The sequence below is a fragment of the Dunckerocampus dactyliophorus genome, chromosome 16 (assembly GCF_027744805.1).
Source record: "Dunckerocampus dactyliophorus isolate RoL2022-P2 chromosome 16, RoL_Ddac_1.1, whole genome shotgun sequence".
In the NCBI taxonomy this organism is placed as follows: domain Eukaryota; kingdom Metazoa; phylum Chordata; class Actinopteri; order Syngnathiformes; family Syngnathidae; genus Dunckerocampus; species Dunckerocampus dactyliophorus.
Window position 1 is genome coordinate 8,217,413 of NC_072834.1, and position 25,141 is coordinate 8,242,553.

General features: G+C 40.7%; 1 protein-coding gene and 1 long non-coding RNA gene across 2 annotated transcripts in view; one reads left to right on the forward strand and one right to left on the reverse strand.

Moving 5' to 3' along the window:
- Positions 1 to 25,141, forward strand: part of LOC129168809 (uncharacterized) — a 118,260-nt gene that overhangs the window by 63,820 nt on the left and 29,299 nt on the right. The window contains exon 3 of the long non-coding RNA XR_008566339.1: positions 19,442 to 19,529. This is a non-coding gene — a long non-coding RNA (uncharacterized LOC129168809). The remainder of the gene's footprint in view (positions 1 to 19,441; positions 19,530 to 25,141) is intronic.
- The window catches only part of kctd16b (potassium channel tetramerization domain containing 16b), a 78,429-nt gene that overhangs the window by 24,078 nt on the left and 29,210 nt on the right, over positions 1 to 25,141 (reverse strand). The gene's annotated exons all lie outside the window — the stretch shown is intronic.

A 25,141-nucleotide genomic window follows, 5' to 3' on the forward strand; every position in this document is an offset into this window, starting at 1 on the left:
AGTCCCTTTAGCCTTTATTGTTGTTGAGCCTTCTTGTGTTTTCCTTATTTGTACCTTTGTCCTTTTGTTTGTACTTTGTTAGTTTCCCGGTAACCTTTTATCGCCGGCGTCTTTTGTTGTACTTTGTTTTTTCTCCTCTGTGACCTCCTTTTGTTGTTATAAAAATCCCCTTTTGGATACCACTCTGTTTGTTTCTGCTCTCGGGTCCACAACTCATGGCGCCCATAACAGTTCCACTGTGCTCTAAAAAAAAAAAAAATATTATGTTATGTTCTATTTAATTGCGGTAGACTGACTCTTACCCCAGCCGGTTTAAACGCAGGTAACCTCCACATTCCTCCACTGGTCCCCATCACCACTTGTTTTTCTTATTTAATGATGTTTGCACCTTTTTAATATCCAATATGTTTCCCAATGCTGTACTTGTGATGGTCAATATTCAGGCCATATTTAATGGTCTGTGCTTTCACTGTAGTTTAGATTTTAATTCACAATGGGTATGTTTTGTGAACAGTACTGTAGACTTGTACCTTTACCATTTACTCATTGATTTTGCCGTTGAAGCCTTCATATTTTTCTCAATCTAATTTGGAGCAGAGACACTTCATGTATGCAGGAAAGATTTTTTTTTCATGTTAACAAAGCTATGCATTATTACGGTAGATACACTGCACCAATACTTCATGAAAGGGTTCAAGGCAGTCTCATGCAACTATAAGGGTGTCACAATTCAGGCTACTGGCACTGATTTCCCTTGTGGAATATACCTGATATACAGCATCTCTGGTAGAGGAAGTGTATTTCTTTTTTCTTCCCTGGACTGCCATGTCTGATCAGGCTCATCTATATCAGAAACAAACATGGTGGGAGATGCAGGGTGGGCGAGTGGGCTGATGGAATGATTTGATGACAGGCGGAGGCATTGACTGACGCTCTTGTTGAAAGGTGCCAGATCAATGCAGCTGTATCGGTGTGTTAAATTTACTGTGGTCCTTTGAGCTTGGCCTCCTTACCACTCTTTTTACTCGATATATCTGTGTGGGTTCTTTGTATTTCATTAAAGTGGTTAGACTGCCAGTAAGGATCATATTCAATATGAGCATTCAAACTGGATTTTACATCATCTTGTATGGATTTGTCTCTCTTGTAAGAGTTTTCTCCATGCAGGAGTGACATCTCTTTTCCATTAAGCTGACATATGAACTAGAGACGACTCACCTCCAAGCGCTTCAGTATGGAGCTTCTACTCTACTAAATCATTTCACCTGAAGTGACTCCTCACATTTCAGCAAGCATTTTATTACAGTATACAGAGTAGTCACTGTACAGCTTGTATAGCGGTATAGATTCACTATCCACTGAAGACACACATCCATTATTGTCTAAATAACTGGCAACACAAGGGAGTTGCAAGATAACCGTCTCTTGCCTACAGTCAAGCATAGTGGTGGGTAGCATCATGGTTGCTGTCTGCTACTGGGGAGCTGTTGCTCATTGAGGGACTCGTGAATTCCAACATGTACTGTGACACTGTGAAGAAGAGCACAATCCCCTCCATTAGGAAACTAGGTCACATACTTACGTTCTACAGTAGTGCTCCTTAAGAAGATATACTGTAATAATGTGTTTATAGTAATCCCTTGGTTATCGTGGTTAATTGGTTCCAGACGCGACCATGGTAAGTACATTTCCGCGAAGTAGGATTCTTTATTTATAGATGGAATCTTTTTGTAGTTAGAGCATAGAAAACGTGTGTTGCTATGAATATGTTCCGCTGCTATAAGAGCAGAGTGGCAGGTGGACAGGAAGTGGCATCAGGGGTTCAGAGTTGAGTTTTAGCTTGCTGTGGGTTACAGCCACAACAGTAGCCCATGTTTTTGCTTGGGATTTTGATTAGGGATCATTGTGCCTGTTGTGAGATAATTCAAACCTGCAAATAAAAGCCTTTTGTTCCGGCGATAAAGTCTGCCGTTTGTGTGTATCACCGAACATTACAGTAACATTACTGACACCTAGTGGTCCGGGGTAGAATAATACTACATACCATTCACAGCGTCTTTGACTGCGTCTTCTGAATGCCTTATATTTATATTTTAGTTAATCTAGCCATTCTTATGCTTGAACATGCTTAATTTAGGCCAAAAATACATATACATTTTCTTAAATATGCATATTTTTTTCTTTTTACTAATAACAGGCCATATTCAACCACAAAACAGCTAAGATGATTATGAATAGATTTGGAAAAATCGTGATAGAGTGAAGCCATGAAGTTCTGCCAGGTATATTCGGCAAATGCTCTTGTAGCTGATTACATTTTTGGGTGCACTGGAAATGGGACTTACTTTGACGTTGACACTGATGATTGGAGGCTTCTTGAGGAGCTATGCAATAATCCTTGATATCCAGAACAACTCCACACACCATAAATAGCTTTACAATTACTTTTCCCCACCTTCTCGCAGTCTGTTCTGCATTTATATGACTTTTTTTTTGTAAAGGCACCCACACCTCGGGGAAAATGGCATCGTTTAGGCATTTAGTTGTCTCACTGCATCATTCATCAGTGGCTGCTCCTGTAGGATCTTGTGGGTGTGTATGAAAAACGCCGCCTATAATAAAATAAGCATACATCACATAATGTGATATCTGTTTGAGGTAGAAAATGTGAGACGCCATATGGGGGCCTTGTCAGAGGTGTGAAAGAAACAGGGTAATTTATGGTGTCATAGCACCAATCTGTTTCGATGTGTAGGATAGGATAGGATAGACTTTATTTATCCCACATTGGGGAAATTCCATGGTTGCAGTGTAAAATTTACATACAGTATGAAGGGTACAGTATAAACATGACTTAATAAAAAGAGTAATAAAGTAATACAATAAATGTAGGGAAATAAATAATAACAGCAGAAAAATGATTACCATGCCTACAATGGTGTGTTCTAGAGTTTGATGGCTGTGGGGAGGAATGACCTGTGGTAGCGCTCCTTCCTGCACTATAGATGCCGCGGTCTGATGTTGAAGGAGCTGCTCGGTGTTGCGCACAGAGTGCTGTGCAGGGTGTCAAAGGGGTTGGCCATTATGGATGTCAGCTTAGACAACATTCTTCTGTCAACCGCCTCATAAGTACGTCAGGGTGTTTTTTTTTTTTCACAAGCTATGTAAAATGACTTGACGACACATCCAACAGATGAAAGTCACAACTAATTGAAGCTGTGACGCTTAGTGACACAGCGCAAAGAGAAAAGACGTGATATTAATTCACCAAAATAACAGCATAACACCTGGTGACAATTAGCTCGCTTATTTGGAAAAGAGACTGATAAATGTGGAACTTCGTAAGTTGAATGCACACTGGTGTTGTACAATTCTGAATTCACTCAACAGTTCCAGGAAAAATATGCCCCTAAATTTGCCGAAAACACAGAACATCTGAAGATCCAACTGCCATTATGCATGATGTTCGCATACATCTGTGTTTTGCTTTTTGGTGGGGGTTCAATATTTCTTTAGTACTATTCATTTAAAATGCTCGACGGCGGTATTTTGAACAAGGACGCTCAGTTCAGCAAGCATCAAAACATTAACTCCATTAACCTCATTAACAAGCTAAATGATTCAGCTTTGAAATGCTTTGCTGGGACGAAATGCATTATGGGGAGAAGTTAAAATAGTTGTTTTTTATTTTAAACTCGTATTGGTACTTTTGGGGTGTTAAGTTGCTGTGTGATGAGTTTAGCATTCTTTGTAAGATCACACTGCGAGTAAGACTGTTATATTGAGTAATGATCTCCTGCAATTTACAATGGGTGGACAAGCTCGTCGTGAGTTTTCTCATTGCTCATAGCTCATGGCGCCTGTTAAATAAAGAGCTACCTGGTCCTCACTCGTGCGCGCCACAATATACCATTTTATGACGTGGGCATGTGCGGCTTGTAGTCTGGTGCAGCTTATATATGTACAAATCTGCTTTTCTCTCTAAATTTAGTGGGTGCGGCTGAAACACTGGTGCGTCTTTATCCATGCATCCAACCGTTTTCTATGCTTCTTATCCTCATTAGGTTTGCGGGCATATGCTCTAGCCTAGCTCGGTGCGTCTTTATACACCGGAATTTACGGTAATTCATATTTATTAATCAGCTCTATTACTGATAACTGATATTGTCCTAAGCAGCCTGTGTTGCAATAATAACTGAAAATGCGTGGTTCCATAGTTATCAACACGTTACCTCTTTGCCATCATTGGCTTCTGTGGGGGCATCAAAAAAAAAAAACAAAGAAAAAACCTAACCAGAGTTGGTTACGCCCATATTCACTGAGCTGAAGTCAAGTTTTGTCCAACTTTGTAGGCATATTTGTCCAGAAAATGTTGCTTGAACTCCAACTTGTCCAACTTTTGAGCCCCTTGCCGTTCCACTTTTCTCCATCGTGATTCCCACTGTCACGCATCATGATTACTTCAGTGCAAAGTCATGCTCTGAGGCTCTATCACGGCACATGCGGACACAAGTAGAGACAGCATATGTGTGTGACAGTAAGAGAGCGTGAGTGATTGCGTTGCTAGTAGCCGTGGCACACTTCCTTTATCTCCCCCCATCATGCAAAGTCCTTAATGAGGCCCATGGGAAGATGCCTCGGAGCTTCTCCACATCTTTACCGCAGCTCTACCAATAAAAAGCTTTTGCCTTCAAGGCTGCACCACCTTTGAACTGCCAGCTGTCCAAAAACTCTCTGTCATCTTTATTGATGACGATGGTGGCCGATGTCTCCTAACGGGCTGGCTCCCATTGGAGTTGTCCTGCATTGGTGGATGCTTCCTTGTCATCTACCACACTCACTTTAACAAGTTTATAAGTTATTTTTCCAATACAGCACTACCTTGAAGTTGCAACGCCTCAAATGTCACAATATTTCACGCTTCAAACGTTCAGCAATGTTTTGGAATCCAAATCGCCATCATATGTGACAAAATTCATATTTCTTTGGGTGTTTATTTAGATTTTTCTCTGGCTTTTCAGAACACCCCAAAATTCAAAGCACAAGGTAGCATTAGCTGGTTCTGTTTCCAGTTCTAGGCTGGTATAGAGCAGCTTTTTAACATCTAGCTCTGCATGTGCTTTAAAATGTTGCTACTCAGTTGTTGGTGTGCAACTCATGCGTGTTACACTTGCCTGACTGTTGTTCACAATGTAGTCATCAGCGGTATTAATGTTGGCCGAGTAGTTTGCTCCTTCCCGCAATTACAACATTGGTTCTGTTGCTGCTGTGTTGTGCAATATACTTGTTAACAAATGACCATCTGGTCAAACAGGGCTATGTTTCCCTTTCCACCTTCTCATTGCGCTCACTAAATCATTATTAAAATTAAAAAACAAATGACTATATATGAGAAATAACAGCTTCTCTCCAACAGTGATTTAGAGCAATAAATTGCAGCATTTTACATTATAATTGATCTAAACTGGAAATGTATTTTTAAAAGTCCACCAAAGATTTTCTCTCTGGTCACCAAAGTAAGTAAATACATCACGCATTTCTGTAATATTGACGTATACTGTACATAAAGTAAAATAGACAACAGACATGAATTTACTACAGCAAACTTGAACCACAAAGCTTTTTGCCAAGAAACTGTGTGCCTGACTGATGACCATTAAAATACTGTAGTTTATCGACATTTTGCAAGCCCAATACAAATTGATCCGCGACCCATTTTAGCTGATGATCCTCAGTTTTGGAAATCTTGACTAAAATGTGGCAAAAAGTATTGGTATCAATATGGAATGTGTGGGATAGCTCGTTCCTACCACAGTGGAACGTTGCTTAGCGTGACTACAAGTAATTTGTTCTAGAGGGTTGAACGGAAGCTGTCTATCTAACTGAATCAATTTTTCCCATAAGAAATAATGTAAATCCGATTAATCCGTTCCAGAAAGCGAAAAATGTTAAACACAAAAAACGTTGTTATAGTTTTACATGCAGAAACAAATTGAAATTTATATAAATACATAAAAATAATGGGGATAATTGAACATTTAAGGTTACTTTTACTTTCACTGAAGATGTGTTCCCAAAGACACGATGTGGCAGCGACACAGACAATACCCTTGTGTTATTTCTTGAATTCAATAGTGTTTCTCACCTCATAACCCAAAATGGAGCCAAAGAAAGTTGCAAGTGCCAGCATTTAATAAAGAAGGTGACAAACGCTATTGAATTCAAGAAATAACCCAAATAAAAAACATGAAGGTGGTGTCCGTGTTGATCTCGCTGCGACATAGTGTCTTTTGGAAACAATTACGTCTTCAAGGTAAAAGGTAACCTTGAAGGTAAAAGCAACCTTAAATGTTCATTTATCCCTTTCATTCGTCATTTATATGCATTTACAAGTAATGATAATAATAGATTAGATTTTCTAGCTCTTTTCAAGGTACCCAAAGCGCTTCGCAATGAAGTGAACCCATTATTCATTCATTCCTCAGTCACACACTGCTGGCGGTAATCTATATCTATATCCACACCTGCCCTGGGGTAGTCTGACAGAAACATGGCTGCCAATTTGCACCAACAGCTTCTACAACCACCACCAAATATTCATTCACATTCATAAACCAGTGTGGGCACTGGAGGTAAGGTGGGTGAAGTGTCAACAGTGGCAGAAGGGAGGACCGAACCGCCAACGTTCCAGTTTCTGGACGACCTGCTCTACCTCCTGAGCCACTGCTGCCTTCCAATTGCAAGAATTTCTTCACGCTTGTGCAACTATCATTGTAAAAACATGAAAACGTGTTTTGGGTTAACATTTTTGAAAGTCAACCGCTGATGACAACACAGACGGGTGACGGAGCTGACTTCCGTTTCCTGTTTCCATGTAGTGGCGAGCTAATCGGATGATAACAAGGACGTTATATGATTAAAAATGCATAAAGAGCACAACTGGACTCGCGCAGTGTATTAACAACATGACAAGACATGCACCGTATTATACCCTAACCAGAGAATGTACGCAAACTGAGACAAAATTTTGGCATACATTTTTGACGTTGTAATTGTGTAATTGCGAATGCGAATTGCGAATGCTAACAAGGACACCAGTTTTGTTCACTTAGCATGCACACAGTCATGCAAGTGAAGAAAGAATTGTTTTGTACACACGACTGGGAAATCTCCCCCAAATCCCTTTTTTTTGTTGTTATTGTTAACCACGCAGTATGTTGCCTTTTTTCATGTCGGATTCCCAATTATAGGGTCCTTATTGGCCTTAGTCCCGTGCACAATTCCCCGACCACACTAAGTCCATCCAGCTGTCTGCATGAGATACTACACCTGCTTGCTTAATCTTGTATTTGCTAGGTAGCCCAGGCCATTACCTCAGCCACCATGGCCTGGAAGCACAATGCTAAAACTACAGCTTTCTGTCTGTATTACGGACTCTTATTACCACCTCTTTACCGTATCCAAGGTAACAGCTGTTGGTTAAATAAACATTGTGTGGAGTATTTCCCAATTGTTCTTTTCATGGAACGCTGGGAGAGCTTTCTCGAATGTTTCTCAATGCATCAGTTTAGAGGTATTCAATGGAAACCTGTTTAGTCAATCAATGCCACTAATTTCCACCGTGGCTTACAATCATTCACCGCCTCTTACACACAATAAGTAAGAATTCCTTGATGAACTGCACACATTTTGGTGCTCGCTCCACTACGGAGGATAAAACCCCCGACCTCCCGGGGAAATTAGCATTCAACACAAACCCAGAAAATGAATACGCCAACTGTGGAGAATTGTGCAGGATTGAAAAATCCCCATTTGATGCCCCACAGTGAGTGGTCTCAGTAGATTATTCTCCCTAAGAGGAGTCACAAAAAAATGGCAACAATCAGTGATTTGAGAAGCTAGGGCGAGAACTTCATAAAGCCTCGTCATGCTCCAGCAAATAGCAGTAAGCAGCACAAATAAAAATGATGGATGCCCTCTTGCATGGCACCAAATGGAAAAACACGTACCACACGGAGATGGAAAATAAGAGCGAGGAGGGGGAGCATTTATGAACTTCATATAATGTTTTTATGTATTCAGGACTGCCAGTGTCAGCATAGAACGTACTGAAGTGCATCAAGTGTCATGTGAAAAGTCATTATTATGAAAATAATGCAGTCTGAAACAACAGCACCTCTGCTGGTTGCAGCCAAGTAGTGCATTCCATTTTGCTTCAGTTGCTTAATGGCACAATTAACAAAAACTTTTTTTGCACTTTTTTTTGGAATTTTGTGAAATATGAACACATATGGGACATACTTATTCCTCCTATAAAATCATCTGAAAAAGTCTCCAAAAAATGCCCAAAACGCTCCATTTACATATAATGTGACGTGCATATTAACCAAGCCACAGCGACATTGTTGTTATTATTATTAACATTGTTACACCGATCGAACTACATTACTGGCGTATTGACACTCAGCCATAACACACCGGCTAGCTCTTAGCCGGCTAGCGACGAGCGTCACCACGGACTCGCCCGTAGCGTGTCAGCGTCATGCTCACAACACCTCATACACGACCAAAAGGTAAGGCTACATATTCGATGCCGCTGCTGCTGTGTTTTTATTTCTGAGTTTGGAAAGGTTAACGCGAGGTGTATGCGCTCGTTTGTAAGACGTCTCCATGTGAAATCAATGCGCCGAGCAAGGAAGTTCCGGTATTGCTTAGAATGGCCGAAATACTGCAAGTATTACATGTTATCACGAATGTACCTGTTACTACATGGTCACAGCATGTATATAAAACCATAAAACGCTGTTGGAGGTTTTAATAGCGGGCTTCGTAGGCAGCATAAGTGGATCCCTTTACGTACGGTACTGAGCTGTCACTTTTTATCCGTTTTAATATCTTTATAACACACAGAAAACAGAAAAGCATATGAGCATCCACACAAACGACCTGAGCATTCCTTGTAGTATCACACCTGTCCAAAACCTGAGAACCTGAGATAGTCCAACTTCCATTCTGTGGTATTTTTATGTGAGTGGGTTCAAAAGGTCAGCAAGGCGTATTTCACAGTGCTACCATTCTTTTTTTGTCCACTTCAGACAAAATAAGCCACGGAACTATCTCAACCAATTGATGATCTGAGTCTTGTAGGAAACACCTAGTTTATCATTTCATTTTCCATTTATTTTCTCGTTTTCCGTTCATTTAGTTAATTATGTATACTTTTAGTTCCTTATTTCCTTTCTGTTTTGCAGCAGCCTGTTCTGGCACTATTTCCTTCTGGAAATTTACTTGAAAGTGATGTCACATTTGCTGTGTATGTTTACTGTCGTCGAAATAAATAAAAAAAAAAAGTAAAAAAATATTTCAACGGCAAAACCGGTATCACTCGGGCAAACACGGCGTAACACTTCCTGTCCGGCATCAAAATAAAAGCATGCCAGTGCCACATGCACAGGTATGCCACACATTGAGTCCACGCTTTTCACTCAGAAAACCGGCTTGCTACTTTGGCTTTGCAGCACATTTTTCAGAGCGGCCCTTTCATTTGATAAAGAAAAAAAATCTCACCCAGATTCAACTCTTGTCCTTCTATTCCCACGTACTCCTACTCGTTTCGCCATAATACAGGGTTAGCAAGCAGCATTTACCTCTTTTAACTCCGCTGCACTAGTAGTTGTACACTAACCTGCAAAACAGCGGCATGTACGAAATAACCCGCTGTTAATGAATGGATTGATTGCGTAAGTAAATACATACCAACAGGATTACATCATTGGCTGGACAGTGTCCATCATTGTGTTGTTTCCGCTTGTTGCCGCCTGTCACTCATGGAGTTGTATCGCAAAATGGTACAGAATCAATTATTTTCTTAAATATTATTTTATTTACGGTTCCGCTTGGATTTGATTTTGTGCGCTGCATGGATTTGTGCACTAAGAACACAAGACATTGCGCAGTTTAGAGGGAACGTTGATTACAATGCCCGTCCCTGCTTTTTAACAGCACACACCCACAAGTCAGATTATTAGGTACACCAGCGCCATCCAATAATGAAACATATCAAAGAATAAAGATGTTTATTCTATGCTTCGAAGCATATGTGTATATTTATTTGATGTCTTGTGACACCCCTCATTTATTATTATTACTATATACATTAGTACAACATATACATATACAGGGTACACTTTCACATATTATCCAGTTTAATGGGTTGGGGTCTGTAATATTTGACCAGCAATGGAATCCACCATGACATATTAGTCATGGTAAAAAATAGGCAAATAGGTGGAGAATGGTGTCCACATACAAAAGAGGTTTCTCCCAGGCTGATGGATGAAATGTCCTGCCGAGGACATGAGGGATTTGACATTGATGGACAATCTGATATTACCTCTCTAATCTTTCCCCCCCACTCCCTCAAAAAACACACACACACACACACACTCTCTGCTGCGTCCCTCTAACTCCTCCATCTTTCTTCTTGTTTTCTCACTTCAGCCCTGACTCATCTTTTTGTCTCATTTTGGTCATCTCACTTCTTACTTAATTCTCACGCCTTTGGTGGAGTCAAACTGTTCTGCACCAGCATGCAACTTTTTTTTTTTTTTAATCTCTATGATTCTCTCTCTCCATGGTTGCTGATGCTGCACTATGTCCTTGTTTGTGCGTTCTTGAGCGGCACGCTAACACACACGCGCACACACACACAGATCTCCCCCATCATGGCACAGATAAACAGATAACCATGACAAGTGAAAATACAACACAAGATAAAGCAGAATAGCATAAGTACGTTTCTCCTTGGGTCTCATTTACAGCTAACTAAAGAAATCCGTTTGTCAGTTGATAGAGCTTCTGTTGGGATTTTCCCCCACAGCAAATCATGGAAATACTGTGGTACCTTGTTCGTTATTAATTCATTTCAAAAGACAAAAACTTCAGACAAAAACTTAAACTTATGAAAACCGAGGCAATTTTCCCCACAGGAAATAATATAAATCCAAACACCCAAGACACCCAAAAATATGAACAAAAATACATTTGATAGAGAATAACTATAGTTTTACACGCAGGAAACAATGTGAAATAATTATTAATGCTTTATTATTATTATGCATTATGGAGGGAACTTATTGCTGGTGCGTGTGGACTTCCTGTCCATCCCGGCAAGATCGAATTGAATAGTGCGCCTCGGCTTCTTTGTCACATTTAAGCGTTGCAAAAAAAAAAAAAAATGACACAAAAAGCCAAAGAAAAAGCTCTTGTAAGGCTCTCTTGACCTGGTCCATGACAGCGGTCCATCAAGGGACACAAAAAAAAAAACAAATAAAAAGCTCTTGTAAGGTTTCCTGATGCCTCACATGTTGTCAGCCATCCATCAAGTGTCATAAAAAAGCTTCAAAAAGCCAAAGAAAAAGCTGTGGTATCATCATTTTTTCCTGAAAATGTATTACTTTGTTATATTGTACCACAGACCTCAGTGCGTGGCATATCATCTCATAAAGGATCCGGCATGAAAACTGCCTGAAGCTCACACTGGAAATAAAAATTGTGGCAGCAGGACAAAAAAAGCTTCAGGGATAATGACGTTATTGTAGTAATTGTTGTAATTACAGAGTAGGCCCACATTATTTTTAATACAGTTTTTAGATCACAGCCAGAGTGACTCATCCGACAACTTGTGCAGTTTTCCATTGATATTTTTAGCCTATACACTAATTGCACCACACCACAGTCGCATAACTAAAACAAAAATGTCCAAAAAAGTCATCTGCCATGACAATTCTGACTAATTATCCAACTTTTTTTTTTTTTTTTTGCAGTATACATGGCAGTTCGAGATGTACAAAAGTTACAAGTAAATTGATAACTCACACCTGTAATAATGAATAATGAATGTACACTCACTCCCTCTCTATTGATGCTAAAAAGAGTAAACAAAATGAGAGCTGCTTCTTCCTGCTCCTTGTCGGACATGAATTGCATAGTGCAAGAGGAATTATGTTTCTTAATGTAACTTGTTAAGTATTTTTGAAAGAAATACTACAATCAACACTACAGCCATCCCTTGCCACTACTAGTACAGAAATACGTATGCATATTTAAGCAACTGTTAAATATTTTTGTCAAAATTAAGCATTTTTAAGCATAACAGTGGCGACATGAACTATAAGGCATTCAGAAGACGCATTCAAATCGTGAATGTACACTCCTGATCAAAACTTTAAGGCCAGTTTTGCACTGTTGGATCTTGAGGATGTTGTAAGTCGAGCTTTTTAATGCCAAAGGAAGAAGTGGGAGTGAGACAAAAAAATGTTTCCTAAGCAATTTATTGCAAACAATCATTAAAATTAAATAGGCTGTTCATCGGCTGATCAAAAGTTTAAGACTGAAGTATTTTGAAGCTAAAATCTTTAATGTCTTTAATCTTTAATGGATTTAATGTCATTTTCAGGTATTCACCCTGTCACGACCGCTTGATGGCAAAGGCAGTGGCTGCATAAGTAAGGCCTCTCGCAGCACACCATTTCTGCTGAGGTTGGACGCAGTAAGACCTCTGAGGGTTATGGATCAAAAAAGTGGTAAACAGCTGCTTTGCGGTCGCTGGATATCGCTTGCAGCTGTACCTGTTTCTCATTGGTAGTAAGCGCTACTACTACTACTACTACTTGAAAGCAGCATCATATTCATTACTTTGTGTATTTTCTATGATGGAGGCTTGTCACTACCAGGTTGTCACTGTGAATGTGCACAACATTCCAGTACAGCAAGTGGCGCTATGCACCTAAACATTGGTTGCGAACCGCCTCAAACAAAAAGAAGAAGAAGAAGAACACCGCGTCTACATCCGGGCGCCTATATTTTGATAGATAGCAACTTTATTCATCTCCAAGAGAACAACACTGCATTTTATGTTTTCTTTTATATGCTTTATTGTGTCTGTATTCCTATTCATGGATGTATAGTATACGTGAGCGGATATGACGTGTACGCCTGTGGCGCTACGTACGTTGTGTAAGTTTTTGTAGGGTCACTTGGGAAATTGCTGGATATTACACAGTATTTCTGCTGGAGGTTTCCTCTGGACTTCATGAAAACCTCGGTACAGTGGCACCTTTGTGGCTGCCTTTGAGTCATCATAGTGCGTGGATCCCCTGGCGGATGCAGGTATGTGTCACAATACGCACCCTTTTTTTTTGTTTTCATTCAACATAAAAGGCTTTGCACTCTTGGTGGTATATTTATGGTGTTTATTGAATAATCCGAATCCAACATTGTTTTACATTTGATTTTAGTATAAATTGTGCTCACTGTAAACTGGAGTGTGTGCATGCATAACCGGCTCCACTCAATGAGAGCAGAGGGTTAGCAAAAGCGAGAACGGTGGCTTCTCAGCGTTTTATGGTTGTTTACTGAACTTTTTTTTTTTTTTTTCCCTTATGATGGACTATTTTAGTAAGAGCGTTTTCCGAAACACATATCAAAAGGATTATTAGTAGTTCTGAAGTATAGGACATGTCACCAGATTAGAACATGACCACACCAAGCATCGTGGGAAATGTAGTGTTTCGCCATAGATTAGCCGCACCGGTGTATAAGCCACAGGGTTCAAAGTTTGAGGAAAAAAAGTAGCGGCTTATGCACCGGAATTTACGGTAACTTAAAATGTGCAAAACTAAAAGAATAGGCAGCATCTAGGTAAAAAATGTTGCTAGTCTTTACCAAAGATTGGCATTGGTTGGCATTGCAGTATCAGTTGAGGCCTATGCCAGCTGTCTGGAGTGGGGTTTGCTGAGTGGTGAAAAGCAGTCTCCCGCCTTTCACACATTGTCAGTGACAAACTAAAATACAGACACACACACGCACAGGCACACGTGCAGTACATATGTACAGACATGCATACTTACTACCACTAATATGATATCTGTTGTCAATTTAGCTTTGGTATTAATGGTAGTATTCTATTATCAGTGGTGTAGCAGTATTGTCTGGTCTGGTCTGTTTATGTATTTTTCACAGCCATCCATCGTCTATGCCGCTTAGCGACGGTTGTGGGGGTATGCTGGAGCCTATCACAGCTGACTTCGGGCGAGAAGCGGGGTTTTTTTCACATCCTCCCCAACAAGTCTTGTATGAACAAAAAAAATGGTAAAACAAAGTACCAACGCTGACCTTAAACAACCCCTTTTAATGCACTGGCAGTGTGAAACATCTCTGGGTCGAGCCAGCTATTATGTTACATTACATTAGCACTAAATGGCTCAATTAGACATCCCTTTAGAGAGCTTTACATTTGGGGGAGAGGGGGGGGTATGGCTCTCATTATGAGTCCATACACCCCTGCTACCTGTGAACCAGCTAAACACTCATAGGTAGCTCGTTTGCATAAATGCTTTGCAAACACACTCGTGAAGTTAAAAATTGATGCGCTGCACCTTTGAATGGACGCTAATTGCTCTGTGTTCATATTAATAATATATGTGTGTGCAATTGCTGTGTGACTGCTGCAAGTTCTCCTTATGTGCTGTAATTAAAATATGGAGCGTGTCGAGGTGGCGATGCTGAGTTTTAAGTTGTGTGCTGCTTTTAAAAGTTGTGCAAACAACCACATTGAACCTTCCCTCCTCATAACCTTCACGCTTCCTTCCCCCAGCGTCGTCCTATGTCTTTTTTTATTTCCAATTACTCCCATAAGCCTATGCATCATCTCTTCTTGATTCCTCTACCACCACCATGGATTATTTATCATAAATCATGGTGCACCAAAAAAGTGGAATTTACTTTAGTTCCCTCAAGAACATGGTGACACCTGAGCTTTTACGCTTTTAAGTGTGCAGAATGTGGACGTCCTTCTGCACAGCGGAGACTGGAATATGGAAAAAGCATGAGGCCAAACATGAAAGTTTTATGGTTGGAACAGCATTAGAATAAAAATGACAGGCAGCATACATGCAATATTAAAACAAGGCAATAAGTGAACAAATCTGTTGGGATGTGGAACAGTGTAACATATTTAAATATGCTGTTTAGGATGGAGAGGAGGCCACAGAGTAGACTGTACGTTTATCATTATACAGCATATTGCTACTGCATACACTACTAATCCTTAATTGAGTAATTGAGAATTTGGTCTGGAAGAATGCAAAAACTAATTCAGCAACCATGTTTGTTACAGTATATCTTCTCAAGGGATAATAATAAGGTGGGCAAGTCCAGGATAATACTGTTGAAATTGATATACTTTAGAGTAGTCCGTGTACAGCTTGTACAGCAGTATAGACTTACTATCCACTGAAAATGAGTCAACACACAGCCATTGCCTAAATAGCTGGCAACATAAGTGAGCAAAGTAGTAAGGTAACTGTGTATTGCCAAGCATGGTCTCGGGCTGCATGAGTGCTGCCAGCACTGGGGAGCTGCGGTTCATTGACACAGATTATTGTCTCCCAGAGGAAACTAGCTGGCGCACATACTTTCCCTTTTATTGTCTGGTTTAACTCATTCAACACCAAAATCGTAGTTATGCGTTTTTATAAACCGAAGCGCCCCATCCTAACAACATATGTATAAGTCTTTTACGTTTTTTTGCACAAGAGGCTAAAAGAGGTGATGATGCAACTTGCTACTATTGCATTTGATTTCAGAGCAATTTTAAGCCATAAAAACGGCCACTAGGTGGTAGAAGTGCATTTGATAAGCTCTCGGCAGAGATCATGTGGACGGGACAATCACACATGACAGGAAGGAGGAAGTGGGAGAGCGTGGAGGGGTGTAGCGTGCCGGGTGATGCACAGAGTGAACTCTCTTCCTGCCTGTTTGGAGACGAGACACGAGGAAAACAGACGCACATGCACATGGTAATACATGGAGGCTGGCACAATTATCGACTTCATTTTTATTTATCGTGTGATTAATTAATGTATTTATTATGTGCAAGGCAGTTTTTTCTGAACAGGAACTGATGTTTTGATCTTGAGCTCTTGTGAGATCTTTTTTGAGAAAATGTCATAAAATGCTTGCTTGCAAGTCGATGCTGGGTGAAGTTTAATAAGTAATTTCTGGTCCAAGCTCACTCAGCAACTTTTCCTCAACCCCCTTAGTGTTTAGAACCTTCCTTTTAAAAAAAATCCTCCAGAATTGAGATGAAAACGTCCATGAAATTTTGGCGACTTGGAAGCAGCAGAGAAACTTAGGAATTAGCATAGCAAAGATGTCAATCAAAGATCCCTGTGACGACTTGACTCCATCTGAGATTTGTCAGCCGCTCTCTGATTTATTTTTTTTTGTCGACGACAGCAACAGCTAGCCTGTGGGAACAGAGATGGCTTTGAGGCCTTGCTCGGAGTCGTCACCTGTCTGCACGCGCACATACCAACTGGTAGAGAATATGGATTGAGTAGATTAAAAGAGGACAGTGAGAAATATGGAGCAGGGAGCGTCTTTATGAACCAAACTAGAACATGGTCGCATATATAACACAAGCCATTATCGTCATTAGTCTTTTACTCCAATCCACTTTGCTCACATTATCGTGCCAGCCTTCACAAAAGCCCTGAAATAGCCTTCTTTTTAGATTATGCACAGGGACATAAATAGATGACAGCGGGACAAGTCCTTCACTGGTGCTGACACATTTGGTGGTTTTCAAGACGGGAATCGATGAATTGGAACATTTATCAAACAAAAGTTCAAGGGAAAGTCAAATATTTTACTCTAAGCCCATTTTTAGAATCTTAAAAATGTTTTAGTGGGCAATTCTATTGTAGATCTTGATGGTTTACAGATGGAGAAGGGGAAGTACTGCATTACCATTAATAGGAAAAAGTCATTTTAGTTCAGTGGGTGCAGCAGTCAATTACATTTAAAAGAAAAAGAAGAGTACTTTTATTTTAGTTTCACTATCAGAGATTTACATCCACTAATATATTCATATATTTATGAATATAACATGTAAAGTGGGAAGATTGAATGAACACTGATGATGCTTGTTACGCCCCAATGGAGTCTAAAACCAAAAAAACGGCTTAGGGAAATAAGGTGCTGACAGGCTAGTGGTAAATTAATCAACGGAAAACAATCTACACAGAACTGAGGACGGGAAAAGCATGCATAAATGTAACAATGTTAATTTCCGTTGTATAGGCCGCTACTTTTTTCTTCAAGGAAAACTGCACTTTTTAAAAAAAAAATTCCATCATCCACAATTCTTATGTGAGACATGAACACGCATCTTTCTCTTTCCTGCGTGTTCTTGACCTCCAATGAAACGCTCTGCTCAATCGCAATGCATTATGGGAAAACGTAAAAATAGTTGTTTCTTTTCATTTTGAACTCGTATTTGTACTCGTTTGTATATTTCTTCGGTATACCGTTGAGTGTTAAGTTGCTGATGAGTTTAGCGTTCTTTGTAAAATGACACCGTGAGTTAGACTGTTATATATGACTGACATATGACCTCCTGCAATGTTCAATGGGCTGACAAACTCGGGAGTTTTGTTCCTCATGGACTCATGCGTGCCACAATATGCTATTTTATGCCCATTCATGACATGGGCATGTGCGACTTATCGTGAGATGCTGCTTTTATGTGTACAAATCGTTTTTTTCCTCTAAATTTAGTCGCTACACCAGTGCGGCTTATACACCGAAATTTATGGCATTTCTCGTATGTTCTCAGCATTGGTTCCAAATGGGATAAGCTGATTAAGGATACAACGTGAGCTGCTCCCCAGTCTCCGCTTTGCTGTAGTGGTCCATTTTCTTTCTGCCCACGGTCTCGTCTTGGATAAAGCATTACAGTAACTCTACACGTATTTTCTTTTTTCTTGGACTTTTTTGTGCCACCTTCCTTTTCCCCTGTCAGACATCTTCGAAGGTTGAGTAGTTTTACTTTATTTTACATTACTTCTTTTTTTTCTTATTTTAATTTTTTTTTTTACTTTTTAAAATTTTTTTTTACTTTTTTAATTTAATATTACTTTTTATATTATTACTTATTTTATTATTTTACATTACTTCAATTTATTTTATTTCATACAAAACCCTACTAAATGATCTTGTGGTGGTCAAGCTAGCCTATTGGTGTGTGTGTGTGTGTGATGATGATGATGATGATGAACATACTGCGTAATTAGACAGAAGTCTCCTCACGTTCGTCTTCCCGCCTTTGATTAGCAGAAGTTCCGACCTTGCGAGGGCAGCGTGATATTAATACATGTCACTGAGGGCCTTTAAGTGCAGCGAGCAGTGTGTTGTCGCCACAACAACAGAGCATGAGGGTGAGCTTGATGGTGACGATGAAGGCCGCTGTAAATGACACATGGTGTGGTGGAAAAAGATCGACCTTGGACTATTGTTTCCTCGGTTATCTCTCTTTCTTCCTGATCAGTATTCACTGCAGCTGAAAACAAACCCCTCGCTGATTGTGTGTGTGTTTGTGCGTGTGTGTGTGTGTGTGTGTGTGTGTGTGCTGACTAAAAATGTACCGCAAATAGTAACAGTGCCCCTTTATGTTTTGGCCTTCTGTCTGAATGCAGTCATAGTCAGGCTCAATTATGAGGACATTTCTGATACCTCAGTTTTCGTTTTTAACTCATTCGAAATTGTCCGATGAAAACAGAAACTAATGAAAACCAAAGCAATCATTCCCATAAGAAATCATGTAAATCCAATGTATCCATTCCAGACAAGATATAGAGAATAATTATAGCTTTAAATGCAGAAATCTATGTTAAATTGGTATAAATAACGAACAAAATGGATGAATGAACATTTAACATGACTTTTACCTTCTGCTGAAGACTTGTGTTTGCAAAGACAGAGAGACACGTTTTTTTTTTTTTTTAAATTTGTGCATAAAAACGTGTTGCTGCTGAACTGATCGTGCAACTTGTTTTGTGCTGGCACAGTTATTTTGCCCTACTTCAAAATCAAACTGCACTTTAATGTCTTTTCATCAAAACTCTGCAACTGCCTCAAAATGTCACCGCCAGAGCTTAGCAAAGGCTTCTGCGCATGTGTGTTACCTGGGGCACAGTTGACATGCTTGGAGCAGCAAGGGTGCGGGATGTAATGCTTGTAACGCGTTCAAAAGGTGGCGCCTTCTTGGCAGCCACCAAACCGTTGCATACAGGCTTCATTACATTTACAATGTAAATAAATAAATGTCATTTATTAAATAAATGGCGGGTCCCGCAAAACTGGGGCGTTTGCGAGTTCTGACTGTATTTTTCAGTGCAGACACTTATTCTTGTCAGGTACTTGCGTGTGCGTGTGTGTGCATGTGTATGTGCGTGTTTGTGTAGGTGTCTGTCAGTCAGCGTGATAGATTACTTGGTGAGGGCCAATCGACTGGCTGCATAAGACGGAGTAAACCTGCCACTATGAGATCTTGTCTTCCCCCTTGAGTCATTTTCCTTATGCTCTCCTCTCTTCACAGCCTGGGCCCATATTCTCATCTCTCAGATCCGACGCACCTGCAGTCCAGCTGCTGGCACCACATCTCCCCCATGCTACAGCTTTACACGGTACACCTGCAGCACATTCCTTGTCATTGTTCTTCCTGTAATCGTGTCATCCAATAATCTTTCAATGACCGTGTAACTAGAACTGACAGCACATGACTGTATGTATTTGTTTGTGGACTACGAGTCGCTCCATCGCTCCGAGTATATGTCGTATCAGTCAAAAAATGCCTAATGAAGAGGGAAAAAAACATATACAAGTCGCACTGGACTGTAAGTCTCATTTATTTAGAAAGTTATTTCACAAAATTCAAGACTAGGAACAGACATTTAATCTAGAGAGGCAAGTTATTCAAATACACAATAGCACACAGAACAGTCTGAATAGGTGTCCAGTATGTTAATGTGACATATTTACAGTTATTCAGTTACACAATAGCATAAATAACATACCGTACCTGAAAGGCTGAATAGGCCAAATTAACATAACAAGCTAGCGAGTCCAACAAGCAAGTTACAGTAAGTTAGTTCACCAAGCTCTCAATCTCATTCCACATCGAATGGCAGGAGCAGCATATACTGCAGTTGTCACAAGCCGAGAGCACTCTTACAACTGTCAATGGTAACGTTCACTCCTTGGTTCATGTCAGTCGGTATGAATTACAGACACGAGACGATACACAAGACTGGGTCTACGAGAATGAGACACGACAATATTTTAACTTTACTTGACGAAAAGTTCTATGAAAAAATATATGACAATATATTGCAATCTGCTTGTTTAATTTTCTGCACTCTGTGTGTATGCTACTGGCCCCTCCTCCACCCACCGAAGCAAAGAGACCGTGTGGCTGACAAAAGGGCTCACTTCATGCCGTTGTTCTACGGAACAAACGCGCCAACGTGCTGAAACCAATGCACAGAGTGAACTCCCTTCTTGCCTGTTTGCAGGCAAGACACGAGGAAAACAGCATGCACATGACAATATATTGAGGCCAGCAAAATTATCAAGTTGATTTTCATTTATTGTATGATAAATGAATTAATTTATTATCGTCCCAGGCCTAGTGCCCATGATTTTTTTCCAAACGAGAAATCGTGTCACGTTTTAATCTTGTGAGATCTTGTGACATATAAGTCACACCTGACTATAAGTCGCAGGACCAACCAAACCGTGCTTAAAAAAACCCCTCAATTTTGCATTGCGTTGCTAATTCAACAATATCATGTAATGACATTATTATTATTTAACGCTGGTATACTGGTGTTATTATGGCTTTTGATGTTGCACAATTTTTTTTACACATTTTGATATGTTTCCATGTGGCTTACGATGTACACACGTGCTTAAAAAGGTCAACATGTAGTGTCAAAACCACCTTACGTGCTCGCCCACACTTGTAACGGATACCTCATTTCTAGAACTCTTCTACATCCCCTTTGAAAACAGCCAGTAACTCCTTGCTAGCAACCCCATAGCGGCTTTCACCATATCTCCTGTCAAAAACAACCACCTCCAACACTTGGACCACACATCAATGACAAGCCATCCTTATCGATGGCCTAAAAAAAGCCAGCGGAGCATGCCAGCACCAAGGACAGCAGCAACAGCAGGCGGCGGCGGTCATAGTGGTGGGTAGTGTCGCTGAGAGAAAAACGACGAATGTGTGACTGCTAAGATATCGACCCAGAGAAAGAGCGATAGAGTGTCCTGTGTGTCTGACATTTCTGGAGCTAGTGTTTTGCTGTATGGGGAGAGTAAAAATTGAAGAACATCATTTATAACATTTGTCTTGAAGCATTTTGGGGGTGCGACTGTCACTTATTCGGACCAATAAAGGGGTCGCAGGGGTGACGGCTCGTGGCTGAGAAACAGCACAGTTGAAACTCAATGGAATAAGGGACTGAGATTCTCACACTTTCTGCTGGATTTTGCAGTGTGTCTGTGGGACTCTCTGCTTTTGATGTACCGGTTCATCTGGCATGCAATCTTCATTCTCGTTTATACCAAAGCTGTTTGAGGGGGTTGAGACTAGGGCTGCGTCTCAATTCTCACACTTCTGCACTTACACTTAGCCTTTTGAGTGCATAAGTGTGTTCACACTGAGAAAGGTCTTGCACTCAAAACGCCCAAAATGGTGAGAGCGCAGTGATGGACCCTGACCACCCTCAATAGTCGCCATCTCGGCTATGTAGCGGAAAGAGAGGGACAAACTTGAGTGGTTGCAATTCACAATTAAAAAGGAGTGAAAAAGAAGAAGAGCAAGCGGATAAATATGGCAATCGTCATTTCCTGTAAGCGCGCAATGACAGTGGCTGGTGTGTGCCTGGAGAGTGGTGAGGTGTACGGCTGTGTTCAGGGGTCAAAATGCATGCCTATTGGTCACTTGCTGGGAAGGGAGGGCACTGAGGTAACACATTTATTTGTCTACATTTTTTCGGGATCGTCGAGTTGACAGTACGGGCTTTTAGCTTGATGACTCTCAGTCTGCAGACCTTGGTTTGGGATCTACCAGCAAAGTCCCAAAGATCCCCTGGTCGATCGTGATCGACGGGTTGGCAACACCTGCTGTAGGTCATATGTAACTGAGGATAGGCTCTTGACTTGATTTACTTGATGGACTATTTGATCAATCAATCAATCCCCCAATTAATTATTTTTCATTTTTAAGGGATGGAGAATATCTGCATGTTCTGAACTTTCATTGGTAGCGTTGTAGTGGGTGTAATGGTTGCTGGTGCAGCTGTACTACAAGTACATTATTAAACCTCACTCCCTGAACCTTAACACGCTCGACGTCGAGTTGACAGCCCGGGCTTTTAGCTCGATGACTCTCTATTCTGTAGACCTTGATTCGAGATATACCGGCAAAGTCCCAAAGATTGCCTGGTCGATCGCGATCGACGGGTTAGCAACACCTGCTGTTGGTCTTATGTAAAATTAAACAGATTGTTACCTCACATGTTTCTGACATAGGCAGCTAACATAACACATTGAGGTGTGTTAGAATAATCGACTATTCGGGGATTCGATTCGGTCGATTCAACTATCACCCTTGCTGTTAAATTGTAAGAAAATGTCATGCGATCAAGACTGTCGCATTCTGACTACAGTACATGGGTTTGTCAATATCATGCTACTGAGCATACATTTTTACGTAGATTATCTTTGTTGTTGTTAGCCTATTTTTGATACAAAATCAGCCAAATTTGTGTTAAATAATTGAACTTCATTTTGTATCCTGACTGTGAATTTTAATGTAATAAATTAGGCTGCTAACTGAGAGTTTTGGCAAGCTGTTGTTTTCCTAGCCATGTTGTTCCCGCACTTTCCTGATGTGTGATATGCCCACTTGCCGACAGCGACCATGTTTCGGATTTGTTCATCTCGTATTCTGTGTCACTAAATAAAATAAGGTACTGTTGTTGCACTCATACCAGGTTTATTTGCTTATCTGAGTGTTTGAGGCCTTTTTTTGGTGAAAAAAGTTGTAAATAAGATCTGTTGATTTGTAGGGATCGCAATTAGCTGGACTCTAAAATAAAAAAATAATTCAAACACAACATTTGACAATTAGTCGACTATGGAGAAAATCATATTCAACCATGAAAATCTTTAGTTACACACTTGATGGTTGGGCAGACCCTCCAAAGACCCAAATATGTGTATAAAAGTAGAAATGTCACTGAATTTAATTCGATGAATTGGTTACCAAATAATTTTGTGTTGAATGTTTTGATAAGCTAAAAGGCTTGATGACATTATTCCAACCATGTTCCTTAAAGGTTTCCCAAAATCACTGTACAGGATAATTACATGGAGGCATTTATGATGCATCATCGTTGCCGCCCTCATACTCGACTACTGCTCGATGCTGTTGTCTTTGTATCATCATTATGCAAACAACGTGCTGACAGTGATGAATAGCCACGGCGTGAAATTGCCCTCTCCCGTTAAAGTTGACGTCCTGTTTTTAATTTGCACCCTCTCTCCACTTGCATATGTGTGGCCTCATCAGAGTAAATATGCTCATGGTGACTGAGTTGAAAAGGTCATCTACAGACCAGAAACGTGGAGGAGTGCAGCACTGGCTGCTAAATGCCATGAACCGGCTGGACGGCTGTTACAACGCATGGCCGCAGGCAAAGTCACGAGGTGCGATGCAAGCAAATCCATCACTTCATCGTCCGCCCGGGTAAAAGGCCAGAAAGAACGCCAACGGGCCTGCTGAGGGTCACGTCGGCGAGAGAGAGAGACAGTGAAAGATGGACGGGAATGAAAGGAGATTGGGAATGTGATTGTGTTTTTTATGCTGGAGGAGTGATGGTGAAACATGTCGGTGATGATTGGGAGAGGCAGGATGAAGAGGGATGAGGGTTAGATGTCTGTGATTAGAGCTCTCTATCAAGCTCACTGCAGCAGGAAGACAGGAATGACTTTCCATAAAGAGCATGAACAACTGGGGATGGGCTCTTGACTTGATTTACTTGATGGACTATTTGAGCAATCAATCCCTCAATTAATTATTTTTCATTTTTAATGGGATGGAGAATCTCTGCATGTTCACAACTTTCATTGATAGGGTTGTAGTGGGTGTAATGGTTGCCCTGTGGTGCAGCTGTGCTAAGAGTACGTTATTAAACCTCACTCCCCTTTATGGGTGGAGATGGAGTTGAATGTGGCTAAAAATGTTTCTATTCTAGCGTTACTTGGATCTGCACTCCCTTTTCCGTCAAGCAAACGTATTGATAATCCGGTGGTCTGGCATACGTTGAGGGTGTGGGCCCAGTTTAGGAGACATTTTGGTTTTGAAGATCTCTGCCTTTTTAGCCCCATTTCAGACAATCATCTTTTCCAACCTTCCTTGCTGGATCTGGGGTTCCGGGAGTGGCGTAGACGAGGCATATTGTGTCTCCGAGACCTGTTTATCGATAATACGTTCATGTCATTCCAGCAATTAACGGAACAATATAATCTTCCAAAGTCCCATCTCTTTCGGTACTTTCAGGTTAGGCACTATGTTTACAGTCGATTACCAAATTTCCCTGAGATTCCTGGTACGAACATTGTTGATGCACTTCTGGACTTGCAACCATCACACAAGGGGTTAATTTCTACTGTTTATGTTAAACTGTTGGACATAAGACAGACCTCTCTTACTAACATTAAAACAGCATGGGAGCAAGACCTAAATATGTCTTTGACAGGTGACATGTGGCATACAATCTTTAAAATGATCAATTCAACCTCTATTTGTGCCCGCCATAGCTTGCTACAATTTAAAGTTGTACACAGGACTCATATGTCAAAATCCAAACTAGCCCGTATATATCCAGAGGTGGATCCCTGTTGTGACAAGTGTAAGAGGGAGGATGCCACACTTATCCACATGTTTTGGTCTTGTCCTAGTCTGGAGAAGTATTGGAGGGAAGTCTTTCAGACACTTTCTGTAATTAGCAATTTACCCTTGCAACCCAACCCTTTAATAGCACTGTTTGGCACCACAGGTGAACCCGACTTGCGTTTGACCCCCACACGACAACGAAGTTTGTCTTTTGCCTCCCTCTTGGCCAGACGGGCAATTCTGTTAAAGTGGAAGGATGCCACTCCGCCCACTCACGCTCAGTGGCTGAGAGATGTCATGTCTTGTTTAAATCTGGAGAAAATTCATTAC